The sequence below is a fragment of the Pseudorasbora parva genome, chromosome 4, assembly GCF_024679245.1.
Source record: "Pseudorasbora parva isolate DD20220531a chromosome 4, ASM2467924v1, whole genome shotgun sequence".
Lineage (NCBI taxonomy): Eukaryota > Metazoa > Chordata > Actinopteri > Cypriniformes > Gobionidae > Pseudorasbora > Pseudorasbora parva.
In genome coordinates, this window is record NC_090175.1 from 4,344,039 (window position 1) to 4,356,980 (window position 12,942).

Genomic DNA, 12,942 nt, shown 5'->3' on the forward strand with positions numbered 1-12,942 from the left:
AGCTTGCGTGTATATAATGTGCGCGTCAGATGGCGGTGTGAGATTCTGAGGCGCGGACCTGAGCTTCGCGTCCTTCACCCCCTTAGGCACAATCGGTACGTGCATGTAAACGCTCTCAAAGTGTTCTTTTCCTCTCTAGGCAGGTATTTTTTAGGTTTATTTATCAAAATGTTCTTTTATATATTTGTGTGATGTTCTGTATTTTGATCGCGGTTTTAACATGTTATGAGAAAGCGGTTTATTAATGTTTATCCACCACATTACCTTTTGGTCTTTTTAAACCTAAATAAGAAAGCCATTGTCAGTTCGTCTGTCAGTTGGCAGGCAGTTTTGGTCGCTTTATTAAAAGTTGTTGCTGTGTGCAGTGTGTAAAGGAAAATAAAAATTGTTTTACCCTTCTGCTGACAGTGTCGTGCCCCTCCCAACCCATTCAGAGATTATCTCTATGGTCGATGATCAGTCGACCATAGAGATATTCGACAATTCTGATTCAAATGTCTAAATCCTTAGTCAAGGACAGGCCTAGATTACATACAGATTGATATATTTAAAATGTTTATTTCTTTTAATTTGTTGATTAAACTGACAACTGAGGAAAATCCCAAATTCAGCATCTCAGAAAATTAGAATATCATGAAAAGCTTCAATATTGAAGACACCTGATGCCAGACTCTAATCAGCTAATTCACTCCAAACATCTGCAAAGGCCTTTAAATGATTTCTCAGTCTAGTTCTGTAGGCTACACAATCATGGGGAAGACTGCTGACTTGACAGTTGTCCAAAAGACGACCATTTACACCTTGCACAAGAAGGGCAAGACACAAAAGGTCATTGAAGAAGACACTGGCTGTTCACAGAGCTCTGTGTCAAAGCACATTAATAGAGAGGCGAAAGGAAGGAAAATATGTGGTAGAAAAAGTGTACAAGCAATAGGGATAACCTCACCCTAGAGAGGATTGTGAAACAAAACCCATTCAAAAATGTAGGGGAGATTCACAAAAAGTGGACTGCAGCTGGTGTCAGTGCTTCAAGAACCACTATGCACAGACATGGAAGATGTGTTTCAGCTGATTTATTCAGCCTTGTGTCAAGCCAATCTTAAACAAGAGACAGCGTCAGAAGCGTATCACCTTGGCTAAAGACAAAAAGGACTGGACTGCTGCTAAGTGGTCCAAAGTTATGTTCGCTGTTGAAAGTAAATTTTTTCATTTCCTTTGGAAATCAGGGTCCTAGAGTCTGAAGGAAGAGAGAAGAGGCACACAATCCACGTTGCTTGAGGTCCAGTGTAACGTTTCGTCAGTCAGTGATGGTTTGGGGTGCCATGTCATCTGCTGGTGTCGGTCACTGTGGTTTCTGAGGTCCAAGGTCAACACAGCCGAATACCCTGAAGTTTTAGAGCACGTCGTGTTTCCTGCTGCTGAGCAACTTTACGGAGATGCAGATTTCATTTTCCAAGAGGACTTGGCACCTGCACACAGTGCCAAAGCAACCAGTATCTGGTTTAAGGATCATGGTATCCCTGTTCTTAATTGCGCAGAAAAATCGCCTGACCATAACCCCATAGAAAATATGTGGGTTATTGTGAAGAAGATGCGATATGCCAGACCCAATAATGCAGAAGAGCTGAAGGCCACTATCAGAGCAACCTGGGCTCTCATAACACCTGAGCAGAGCCACAGACTGACCGACTCCTGCCACACCGCATTGATGCAGTACTTCAGGCTAAAGGAGCTGCGATAAGTACTGAGTGCTGTACATGCTCATACGTTCATGTTCATACTTTTCAGTTGGCCAAGATTTCTAAAAGTCTTTCTTTGTATTGGTCTTAACCCTTGTATGGTGTTCAGGTCTGTTGGACCCGTTTTCATTTTTTATCAAAATAAAAATGATACGAATAATTATTTTTTTCAAACTGAGACTCATTGGCCTTGGCTCTTTTTCTGTGAGGAATATATATCAGAATTTTTTTCGAAGACCACACACTGTACACCCCCCTACACATTTATATTACACACAGGATGGTGTGTGTGTGTGTGTGTGTGTGTGTGTGTGTGTGTGTGTGTGTGTGTTTGTTTTTGTGACATATCAGGACAAAAGTATGAATACACACCAACAAAGTCAGGACATGTGTAGAAGTCAGGACCAAAATCGATGTCCTCATTTTTCTGAACACCTCACAGTGTTCTACAGCCTCAAATATACACCTGGTGCAAAAATCTCATTGGGCAAGAAATGTCACAATTTTAAGAAATCATCTGTGTAAGTGTGTATCACGTTTTTGCTCACTCACTGATACGCCAACTATAGGAAGTGTGAGGTACTGCGCTTGACGTTTACACACAGAGGAAGTGACATCAGAGATTTCACTTTAAGAAAAAATCACTTATAAAATGTTAATAGCTACACTTAGCCAGTGGTTGCCTATAAATAAATAGTGTTGGTCAGCAGTAACACAGTAAAAAATTCTAAAGAATGGACTTTAAACAGTACAATTTATAATTATCTACAACGTGATGTTTGGACGTATGCTGTAAGCTACCTCACGTTAGCACTCGTTACACAAGCTGGCTAAAATGCTAAATGCATAGCTAACCACATCCACTGAATCAGTTATGTAGCCATAGGTGTGGGCGATCTGGCGATTTTATATCTTGATCGATCTTGACGTCCACAATCTACTTTTCAAGCGAATCGTAGAGATCACGATCTTTTATGTCCTAGGGGGACTTTTGTTTTGACGGCGCTGAGAATGCCTGAGCATCAGAGCCCATATTCTCCGTGTTCATTAGTTCACGATCTCTGTGTAATAGTCAAATAATATCTAATACGCTATTAGATAAAACTGTTAAACAAAGAAAGTAAACGGTATGCGAAAAAAGTATTATAGTGTTTGCTTTTATATTTCTGAAAGGCGAACACTAATACCCCACCCAGCAAAAACCTGTTTGAAAGACGATATTGTCAGACGTTTAATCAACGTTCAAATTTGGTTGAAAGGTGAAAAGACGTCTATACAAGGACGTCCCACTTACGTCTAAATCTGGTTGTAAAGTGAGTTTAAAAGACGTCTTTTCTATGCATAATTTCAACCGTGATAATGCATTCATGGTTGAAATTAGGCCTGAAAAAGACGATTATATTTAATATTCATAATTAGTCAAAATAAGGCAATTCACAAGAGTACCATTTATTGACACATAAAAACACTTTCCTGATCACATATTAAACTTGCATGTGATCAAACATACTGTAAAAACAATAATATTGTGAAATATTACTACACAAAATAACTTTTATATATGAATACATTGAATATTCCTGTTATCAAAGCTGAACTCTTCAGTGTCAGATCCTTCAGAAATCATTCTTGATTTGATGCTCAATATCAATGTTGATAACAGTTTTGCTGCTTCACTTTGTGCAGAACACAAATGAAGATATTTTTAGCAGATGCCTTGTATGCACAAAATAACAAAAACACTTATGTCTTTATTCACAAATGATGTATCTCTGACGCATGTTCACAAGCATGCCTCACGCCAACACAACACGGATGCATATATTTTGTGAAAAAAACACACAACACAAAGCATTCACGTCGCTTCATAAAATCGAGGTTAAACCACTGGAGTCATAATGGATTACTTTAGCCCCGTTTCCACCAAAATTACCCGGAACAATTTGTACCAGGAACTTTTTTACAGGAACTTTTCTCCCCCCCAGACCTGCAACTGTCTGCGTTTCGACCGCGATAAAGTTCCGTGAAGATTAGGCAAATTAGTCCGGTGATGTAGGACTGCGCGCGACTGCTCCTCCAAGCCAGTGACGGACAAGGCTGTCACTTTTTATTCGATATTCGAATATGCATTCGAAGTTGACGTGAAATATCCGTAATCGAACTATAAATAAACTATCCGGTTTTTAAAGTGCCATGTAGCGCAATTTTTTTTTTACTGTCGGTGCGTTTACATGGAGCACTGTAATCAGTTTAAAAGTCCAATCTGAAGGAAAATGCTCCATATAAACACCTCAATCGTAATAAAAATGCCCAAACTGAATGAAATTGTAATCGTTTTGAGATGGGTGGATAAATCTTTTCATGAATCAATCAAACGAAACATTTCACCATGTAAATGACCTGACCGGATTACTTTTGAGTGTGCGTCCTTATGTGACAACAGCGCGCGCCCCACTGAAGAGCACACGTCGTGCTCATGCACCAAGCATGACAAGAGAGGAAAATACATTTTTCTGAGGGATAATCTTTTTATTTCATAAGAAGTTATGAAGATAATGTTGGCATAATGACACTGTCCCTAAGCCTATGTAAGCAAACAATCAACTTCTTCAACTGCGCCTGACATTAGAATTAATTTTTTTCTGAGATGATTATTACACTTTACAACAAATGAATAGCTTTTATAAAACCGTAAAGTCCTGGTGGCCGTTGAGAGTTGCTATGGCATCCGTAAACACATTCCAGCTGCTGGAGATGACGGCGTTGTAGATAATTGAATATATTCGAATGCCTTGCTTGATATTTGATATCCGTTCGAATTAGATTTTTTTCAAAAATGACAGCCCTAGCGGACAGTAATCATTTTTGTGTGTACCGATTGAAAGATTTAGTGGATTTAGTTATTATAAGCTATTTATTTGTTTAAATAATCATCTCAGAAAAAATAATAATTATTCTGTCAGGCGCAGTTAAAGTAAAAAACTGCCTGCGGCAATATACGCTGTGTCATTACTCCAACATTATCTTCATTATCTTATAACTTACGAAATAAAAAGTTAACCCCTCAGAAAAATTAACTTTCCTCTCTTGTCAACATGAGTGCGGCGTGTAAGACTTTTAAAAATGCCGAGTTGAACCTAAATGCTGCGTGAGCTCAACCAATCAGCATGTTCAGCGCCCAAGTCCCGCCCTCGAAAGTTCCTGAACTTTGAAAAAGTACTACCCCGCGAGCAGGGCCGTTTGGAGGGGGAAATATTTACCCGGAACTTCATTTAGACCCTGGTTCCTGCGGTCTAAACACACGAAGTACCACCCAAAGTTCCTAGTTCCTGGGTAAAGTTCCTGTGGTGGAAACGGGGCTTTTGATGTCTACTACCTTTCTAAGGTAAACTGTGAAATGGGGGAGGACAGAAATCTCTCAGATTTCATTAAAAAGATGATGACCAAAAGTCTCACAGGTTTGGAAAAGCATGAAGGTGAGTGATGAAAATTTTTGGTTACATTTTATACATTAGGCAAATCAATCAACATATCAATAAACCGCTTGTTCTTCTGCTCCTTCCACCATCCCAATCCGGACTATTGAGCCACGACAGAAGCTTCCACTTTGAATAGTTTAGCCAGGCTGTTTTTCTCCAGCACCTAAAGTGAGAAAGAAAACAATAACCCAAATGTAAATGTAAACACAAAACAAAATTGGTTGTCTATTAGGGCATTTCCACCTCAGGGCACAAAATGATTAAAACTGAAAACTGAAATTGAAAACTGATTAATAGCACGAGAACAATTTACTAAAATTTTCAACACACTTTTGTTACTTTCTCTACATTGCAAATGTTGTACAATTAAAATAACTCTGCAAGTACTACAAAAAAGTAAACTACTGAACTACTGAAAAGGATGGTAGACTGGAAATATGGTCATCTTGTACTCACCCTCCTCATGTCATCATCAATTGAAACTGGGAACCTGCACACACTGTAAGAAGATGCAGTGGCCTGTGGCTGAGTGGCCTTTGGTTTTATTTAGCTGTATTTGACAAACAAAAGGGGAAAAAGATGTAACATCACTGAATATTTCAAAATATTTTACATTTCTGTACAAATTAAAGTGTTACTCATTCTTCAGATATAAATACATATAGACAGATAGATATTAATATACATATATTAGGGAAGCACCAATACCATTTTTTCAGAACCGATCCGATATTAAAAATTCTGAGTATCGGTCGATACCAATACTAAACTGATACCAATCCGATACCAATACTGTTTTGTTTAAAAATGTATGTAGAATTTCTATACCTCAGTCTGTTGAACTGATAATCACTCTTTTTTGAGTTAAACACAATCAAACAAATACAGACAACTTCATTATTTTTTATATAAATATATAAAATCACAATCTATGACAAAATACTACTATAGATGGTGAATAAATTAGATTAGTGGATAATTCAGCAGAAAAAGTTACAAAATCACGAGTGCACAATACTTGTATACAATCGAAACATTTAGTGAGGAAAAATAAAGGAAACCACAAAGGTGAATAGGTGTAGCTGTAAAATCTGGTAAAATGTTACACAAAATATATTCATGAAAACCAAGTAAATATATTAGAAATAGGGCCTATATACTAAGAAATTACATTAATTTTAAATGTATAGCATGTATTTTTAATGGGGCAGCAACATATTATAGATAGGGCAGAACAAGAAAGGCTTTTAATAAGGCTTTCACAGCGCAAAAGTATTATAATATAGAGCGGCACAAAGCACGTATGAGCATTGCGTGTGCAGGACGATCCGCTTGAAGCAACACGGAGTCACAGTGCCGCGCTATGTCCGCATGGAGAAGTTCAAAACAAGATCAACGCGTAGTGTATCTGTGCTAGGGCTGGACAATAATTCAATATCAATATATATCGCGATATAATTTTTTTCAATAACGGTGATATGATTTTTAAACACATTTCCGATATTTCGATATGACTGACGTTCAGGGCTCATGCCATCAGAAAGAGCAGAACACGATTGGCTTCTTGCGTGATGACGTAGGCCTACACCACGGACTTTACCTTACGCACCACGGTTTTAGCTACAAAGAGAGTTTCCCTGACCGCAACACAAATGTGACTGAACGAGCTTCCACAAGTAAGGAGAAATAAATAGTTGATAAGAGAAGAAAGACTAACTTTCTTTAGTGGCGTGGAAGTTCGTCTATCTAAAGCACTATTCGCACGGGATTAGTATTATCTAGGGACCTCTGTGATTTAGACATTACTCCACATCTGAGTTTTGCGTGGCGCATTCGCACGGGATAAGCAAAGCCTGTGATTTTACTCGAATTTACTGACTTCTCCCGGATATGATTTTCGTTATAGATAGCTGTATGAAATCATAAACAGGCATCGATATTGTTTTGATTATTTTACAGTAGCCTAATAAATAAATATAATTTCGTTCAGTTAGTGAACAGACGCCATGAACTGAGCTCAGACCAGCGGCAGGAATCAGATTTCATTTATCACGAGTAGGAAGCTGACGATATACGGCGGAAGATTCAGTTTCAAAACTAAATGTAAAAGCGCCTATTTAAACAAGATTGTCATTGTACTGTACTGTTCTGTTCTGTTTTTCATTCAGAACAGTATTGATGTTAATATTAAACACACCATTCAATCAGATTACTCTCAAATTGATACTCATTCTAAAGTGAAAGTATAATCCGTGCGGGCGCGGCTGCACGTGAATGACTGAACGGTGCGCATTATGAATGCAGACTTTATTCGTCGTGAAAGATAAAGATAGAAATGCTCACAGGAAGAAAAAAAGCTTGCAAAAAGTATATACAATCCGCCTAATCCTGGCCAAATCACAGAGATGTCGATTCGCACGGGACTAATGTTATCACAGGACCTCGTGTTCGGTGAAATGGTAGGTAATTTGCGGGGGAATTTTTACTTTACAAATTACAGACATGGCCGATTCGCACGGGATTAAGATCACCGACATTCTCTGCAATTATTACAAATCACCAGAGGTCCTTAGATAACACTAGTCCCGTGCGAATGTGGCTTAAGATCTGATATTAAACTTCAGGTTTCAGTGTGCTGCAAAATGTGCCGGAGAGGTGCCGACTATGGGTGTAACAATACATCGACATAGACGCATCAATCTAATGTCTAACAACGATGCCAAGCGTTACAAATAATCCATGTAGACTATTCGTGTAAGAGGCAAGTGGCACATTTGTTTTAATACTTTCCACATTTGCACACAATGTCATGTATTAACACCAATGCGTTCATTCTCGTTTAAATTACCTTTCAATGCTTGTGAAAGACGGTCAGACATGGCTTCACGATAATGTATCATTTGCTCGTGTTTAAAGCCTTGCCAAAGCAGCGTGCACTCATCTCAAACAGAGCACAAATAAGCCACTGAATTGAGTGTTATTTTATTTATTTTTTTGTGCATCAGTAGATAAAGGTATAGTTTTGCATAAAAGGAGAATATAGCGCTATGAATCGTTCTTCACTGAAATTTATAACTTAAAAGAAAATGCTCAATAAACTGTGTCTGCGAAGTGAGAGTCTTGTTTATTTGATGGTGATTTCACATTTCTTGTTCGTATAAAGGCTAAATACAAATAAAAGGTGAACATTAATTTATTTGTACCGTTTTTATTTCTAAAATATTATATAGTTTTATAGGAGGAGGTTTCATAGACTTGGCAAATTAATTTGTCAGAAGTTTGTAGGTACAGAAATCCTTTGTGGCAGTTCTTGGTAGTTTTTCTAAAGCTTTTATATAGTTCATATCGATATCGAAATTATATCGTATCGACCGAAATTAAGAAATATATTGTGATATAAATTTTGGCCATATCGTCCAGCCCTAATCTGTGCAGTATTCTTAGAAGCCGTTTCTTTTAACAGTTTGACATTTCAGTTACTGTGTGTGAAGAACAATACGATAACTAGTCCAGTGTTGTGATCTAACAGACACCCGGGATAAAGTAACATGATTTGCAGCAATAAACGCCAGCAAGTTAGTCATTTTTTGAGAAACCATAGTGTTTTCTACTTTACAGATCAAGCATAATAACAGAAACAATAAATCATCTTGGAGAGTTTGATCGTGTTGAATGTCGTAACCGAACGCAGCACAGTTTAAAGCTGAATGGAGAGAGACTGAGCCTAAGTAAGCATGCATTGACTTGAATGAATGACTTAAATATTCATCTGTACTCGCATTAAACTATGGAATGGCTTCAGAACACTAATAATATAGTGCAAGAATCATTGATGATGCTTTATAATGTTTCTGTGCCTTTTCTGGGGCACTGGGGCTTAAAAATAACACAGAATATTATGCGCACAGTATCGAATTTGGATTGGTCCTGTCTGTCCGATACCCAATCCGGCAGATAATGGCGGATCGGAACCAGTACTGATCCTGAGTATCGAAACGGTGCATCATCTTTCTAATGCTATTTACTGTACATTGATAAATACTGTTACATATATACGTGCAAGATTTGTAAGCTTGGCAAAAAGTTGTGGAGAATTTTATTCAAAGAATTTATTTTATTTTTTCCCTTTATTCAAAGAGATAGGAGGAGCTGCTCTTGCATGCCCGAGAAGCATTTTAAAGATGGCCGCTGAGCGAAATGACTTGTCTCAAAGGGACTTTGGTATAACTTACCAGTCATATGGTTTATAATGTCTAGAGATGTTCTTCGACAGGAGTATGCTCCAACTCTAGTGCATGGCCATCAGCAAGGAAGAATCTACGAACATCTGTCACAGAGACAAAAATATTTAGTAGCCTATTCAATGCCAGGTTTATTAGAAATAAATTATAGCAGAGGTGAAACGCAGAATAGAAAAATAGTAATATACAGATATACAAAGAAATAATCCTTAAATAACAGAATTTACATTTTTAGGTTTACTTATTTAATAATACTAATACAGTGTCACTTATGTTTGTACATCAAAGCCTTTAAAAAAAAAAAAAATATATATATATATATATATATATATATATATATATATATATATATATATATATATATATATATATATATATATATATATATCACCATGCATTAAAAAAATATGATTACAACGAAAGATCATAACGTGTATGAAATCAGCTCATTTCACTGTTTAAGTGACGTCACCGATTGACCGTACAGTGTCTATTTTAGGCTAAATTAATTAGCCTACTTCCAAACAAAACTATCAAAATACGTCATCTACACATAAGATGTGATTTAAAAGCCCCAACTTCCATAAACAGGAGCTCAAGTTAACCTAAAGTTACCTGTAGTTACCGTTAGCCTAACGGTTGATATGCTAACGGACTTTTTCCGAAGACACTAACGTTAAACCATTTCTATAAAGTAATATTCAGCGGATGCGTGTCATATACATGAAAAAAGTGTAAGGAACATTTGTATGTACTATTTGTGTAATTGTAGTCTCTAAACTTACCTGAAATTATCCAAACAACAATGAGAGACGGAGTTTTTGCTGTTTGTCAGTTGAGTTGCAGACGCTCCGTGTCCGTGGTAACGCCCTCTGCTCCAGTTCAAATGTGACTCAAATGTTCAGCGTGCGCGCCCATTAAAACACGTGGAAGTCACGTAGCATTCACATGAATGTCGAATTAATGGAGTTAATTTTTTGATAATCAGATAATGTCCTAAAACTTGATACATTATTAAGTGGATAACAGGCCTGATTGTAGTCTACATCAGACTTTAAATGGAAAGAGAATAAAGCAGTTTTCAGAATGTAAAATGATTTTGAAGTCAGTAAAATAGGCTATATGTTATAATATAATATAATATAATATAATATAATATAATATAATATAATATAACTATTGAAATGTATACATGTAGAAATAAAATTGCAAAAACAGTAATTAAAAACTATTGGCCTATAAGGCATGAATATATTTTTTCATACTGTATAATACATTTACAGATGTAACATGTAGAACAACTTTTAAGCTTATGTTATATGTATTTTTTAAATATATATATATTTTTTAAATGCATTTCGATATATTTAACAGTGCACTTCACATATAACATATGTGGATATACAGTAGATGCTACACAACAATCTATTGTTTCACTTGCTTAAGTAGACTTACTAACTGTGTTTATGGCTATATTGTGGTCCGAAACAGACGTATGTGCGTACTTGGGCTAAATTTGTACCAAATCTCGACGGACCAAACAAAGCCCAATTTTCAACATCTTTTTTTGGGCTAAATGAAGGCCATTACGGGCCAACTTGATTTAGCCCAAAAAACAACGTCCAAAAGATGTCTGGTGCTGGGTGGGTACATTCTCATTTCTCATGTCAACATTCAGCAAATGTGTATGTATATACTTTAAAGAAATCTTTGAAAATTTGATTAACATTTAATTTCACAAACCTTGCAGAATGAATTGAATAGCTGTCAGATATTCTGAATTGTGCATTTTTAACCTGCATGACTCTGTTTACTGTGTGTGATGGACAGTCTGTGTGAATTAGTTCAGCTTCACTGGATCTAAACACTTTAAATCCTTGATTTCAGCTATGCTGCACTACATTCAGGTGCTCAATATGGCATATTCAGAATTTTCACTGTGTGCTGAATGTACATTTAGTGTTGCCTCGTCTTTATCGAAAAAATTTTTTCCCAGTGTGCACAAACTTACTGAGTGCCTACTAGTTGGCTACACTTTTATTAACATTTTTTTCAATTTCTTTATTTGTGAAAAATACTATATGTTAATATTATGAATCCAGAATCAAAAGGTTTGTTAAATCTAAAATAGTCTTTTTAATTGATATTATATTTATTTAATAGATTTTTTTTCAGATTATAACTAAATAAATAAACATTATATATATATATATATATATATATATATATATATATATATATATATATATATATATATATATATATATATATATATATATATATATATAAAAAGATATCGGCATCAGCCATTAAACACTAATGACTATTTTGAAAACTGATGTTTAATGCAATAGTATTTAATGTTGTGCAAATAGATAAGTCGATAAGCTTGTTTCAGTCTGGATATTTTCCATAGTAGGCTACATTTAAAAAATTGGGAAGATTGCGATTCAGATCATGGATTGTGATTTTCTTTTTTTATCACAATATGAAATTTTGTGAAGTTCGCCCACCCCTAAGCTGTAACATATTTTTTCTCTATATGTATTTGTATATGTTAAATGCTTTTCTCTATGCATGATATATATTATACGGTATGTTTGTATCTAAAATGGTAGACTACCTTAACATATAAGGGCATTATTACTTAGCTAGTTCTAGCTGGTTAGCTCAGCAGCCTCACAGCTACAAAACATGTAGGTACTATTTCAAGCCAGCTACAACTAATGAAATTATCCAAATGATACATACCTAGTGGTTGCTATCTGTCTATGCTCCATCTATCATAAACTTGAAAGTATAGGGTTTGAATTTAGCTAATGTATTATGCTAAAGTTTAGTTTATGATCAACGCTGAACAGTTCTCACAGTCATTTTTTTTCCAGCCACCACACATTTAGGGATGTGATTTAACCCTCTATGACATGACTTTTTATTTTTTGGGGAAAAAATATTTCACCCCCTTTTTTGGGAGCTTGGGGGTCCCTGATAATATATCCATCATAAAAAATGTCGCCCCCCCCACCCCTGAACCAGATTTTGGTTTGTTGCCTCAGGGCAACACTGATGGTACTAAAACTCCAAGGTTTTCTACATAGGTGGAATAGGGAAAACAAGCAATATGTGCATTAGATAGTTTTATTTTACATAAAAAATACAAAAACAATACTACTAACTCCAACTAACACCTCATGTATTATATTAGTACACCAATCAGGCATAACATTATGACCACTGACAGGTGACGTAACACTGATTATCTCTTCATCACGGCTCCTGTTAGTGGGTGGGATATATTGGGCAGCAAGTAAACAATTTGTCCTCAAAGTTAATGTGGTAGAAGCAGGAAGAATGGGCAAGCGCAAGGATTTGAGTTTGACAAGGGCCAAAATGTGATGGCTAGACGACTGGGTCAGAGCATCTCCAGAACTGCAGCTCTTGTGGGCTGTTCCCGGTCTGCAGTGGTCAGTATCTATCAAAAGT

General features: G+C 36.3%; 1 protein-coding gene and 1 long non-coding RNA gene across 2 annotated transcripts in view; both read right to left on the reverse strand.

The window, feature by feature from the left end:
• The window catches only part of LOC137072674 (polymeric immunoglobulin receptor-like), a 42,913-nt gene that overhangs the window by 7,617 nt on the left and 22,354 nt on the right, over positions 1 to 12,942 (reverse strand). The window lies entirely within an intron of this gene.
• LOC137073834 (uncharacterized) lies at positions 5,674 to 10,501 on the reverse strand. The gene is made up of 3 exons (XR_010904797.1): positions 10,245 to 10,501; positions 9,451 to 9,545; positions 5,674 to 5,768 (listed from the first exon to the last, which is right to left on the reverse strand). It is a non-coding gene; the product is annotated as an uncharacterized lncRNA (long non-coding RNA).